The sequence below is a fragment of the Myotis brandtii genome, unplaced genomic scaffold (assembly GCF_000412655.1).
Source record: "Myotis brandtii unplaced genomic scaffold, ASM41265v1 scaffold601, whole genome shotgun sequence".
Lineage (NCBI taxonomy): Eukaryota > Metazoa > Chordata > Mammalia > Chiroptera > Vespertilionidae > Myotis > Myotis brandtii.
Window position 1 is genome coordinate 295,338 of NW_005370276.1, and position 2,274 is coordinate 297,611.

General features: G+C 56.2%; 1 protein-coding gene across 1 annotated transcript in view; it reads right to left on the bottom strand.

The window, feature by feature from the left end:
- CCDC114 (coiled-coil domain containing 114) overlaps positions 1-2,274 on the bottom strand; it is a 29,090-nt gene that overhangs the window by 15,364 nt on the left and 11,452 nt on the right. The gene's annotated exons all lie outside the window — the stretch shown is intronic.

A 2,274-nucleotide genomic window follows, 5' to 3' on the forward strand; every position in this document is an offset into this window, starting at 1 on the left:
ACCTTCCACGTGGATCTGGCTTCCAACCACAACAGGCCACCCTGCCGGCCCAGGACCCACCCAGCTCTGCACAGTCACAGTGACTGGCCGCCAGGAGGCCATGTGACCCAGGCCGAGCCAGCCTGCACCCTTTCCCTGGATTTGGGGGAAACACGTGAGCTGGGGGGGGTGGGGGGTGGCCCCCAGGACTTGGGCTGTCACAGCCCCCGCCGCACCGAGCATCCTGGGGCAATGAGGCCAGTAGACGGAGTGGAGACGAGAGGCCGAGGTGGCGAGAGCCAGCCCTGCAGCCATTGGAGTCCCAGGTCTGTTGTGCTGAGCCCGGCTTCCCCGCCGCCCTCGTTGCCCTATCCATCCTCACTGACGTGGGGTGTGCTGTCTCCCTAGCTAAGCTGGAGGCTCCAGGAGGGCTGACCTTTGTCTTTTTTTTTCTGCCTGACACGGAATAGGTGCTCAACAAAACCTGCCGACGACACGAACTCCTGATTTGCTTAAGGCTGTGCGCTAGCGTAGGTGGCCTGAGTCCTGCAGAATCTCTGTGTCGAAGAGCTAATCCCCAAGACCTCGGAACATGACCTCGCAGGACCTCGAGCTAAAACGAGGCCCTGAGGGTGGGCCTCATCCAATAGGACTGGTGTCTTCATAGGAAGGAGACATTTGGCCCTGGCTGGTTTGGCTCAGTGGCTAGAGCGTTGGCCTGCGGACTGAGGGGTCCCGGGTTCAGTGCCGGTCAAGGGCACATGCCTGGGTTGCAAGCTGGATCCCCAGAGAGGGGGTGGGGGAGGCAGCCGATTGATGATGCTCTCTCATCATTGTTGTTTCTCTCTCCACACTGTCTTCCACAGTGGCTGCACCAGTCTGCATTCCCACCAGCAGTGCAAGAGGGTTCCTTTTTCTCCGCATCCTCTCCAGCACTTGTCGTTTGTTGATTTGTTGATGATAGCCTTTCCGACAGGTGTGCGGTGGTACCTCATTGTGGTTTTGGTTTACATCTCTGGAATGATTGGTGATTTTGAGCATGTTGTCATATGCCTCTTGGCTTTCTGTATGCGTGAAACCAAACAAGGAATCGCTATGACGTGCACTGACCACCAGGGGGCGAGCACAGAACATGGCAGGCGTTGGCCGCCGCAAGATGGTGGAGCCGGTGAGTGGGGGCGCCAGACCAAGGCGGGACACCGGTCGCTGTCATCGGGGCAAGCCTCTGGTGGTTACTGAAAGTTCTTTGCTCCCAGGTGCCACAGTCCCGCCCAGCTCTCGCACCGGCTGCCAGCGCCAGCCCCGCTCACACCCACTGCCGGCGTCCAGCCTGGGCCCTGATTGCCCCTCAGGGCTTCTCCACCTCCCCCTGCTCCTGAGGGGTGATCAGGGCCAGCAGCTGCCACTGCACTTACTGACAGTGCCGGCCCTGCTCGAAACCGCTGCTGGCACTGGCCCCAATCACTCCGAGGCCCACAGTTCCTATCCAGGTGCACAAATTTGTGCACTGGGTCCCTAGTATATATTTTTAAGTGAACATCCTTGAGCCACCACCCAGGTCAAGAATTCGAGGACAACACTGTAGCTGTCCCCTTCTCATCACTACCACCTTCCTCTCCACAGCGGTGCCCCTCTCTTGCCTGTGCCAGTTCCTGTTGCTGCTGTAAGGAAGTACCACCGAGTCCCTGCCCGGGGGTCAGAAGTCTGAGATCAGTTTCACTGGGTTAGAAAATAAGGTGTCCGCTGGGCTGTGTTCCCTCTGGAGGCTCCGAGGGAGGACTGCTCCCGGCCTTTTCCAGCTGCTAGCGGCTGGGTTCCTGAGCTCGGGGATTCCTGGGCTCGTGACCACTCCACCCTCGACTTCTGTTGTTACACCTCCTCTCTCCATCATCACGTCCTCCCTGCTCGTCACTTTTAAGGGCTCGTGTGACTGCATTGGGCCCACCCAGGGAATCCAGGATGCTCTCCCCATTTCAAAACCCTTAATCACATCTGCAGTCTTTTGTCACTCACAGGTTCCGGGGATTAGAACGTTGGCATCTTTGGGAGGAAGGGGGGGAGGTCATTATTTTGTTTCCTTAAGTGAAATTCATTTTTTTTAACTTTTCTTTTTTGTTTTATCAAGAGTTTGTTTGGCCTGATTTTGAATTTTATGTAAATGAAATAATGCTACCTATATCAGTGGTTCTCAACCTTGGCTGCACATGAGAATCACCTGGGAATCTTTTTAAAATCCTGATTTCTGGGCCTCATCCTCCAGAAATTCTGTTTCTTTGTTACTAATGTTGTGGCCCC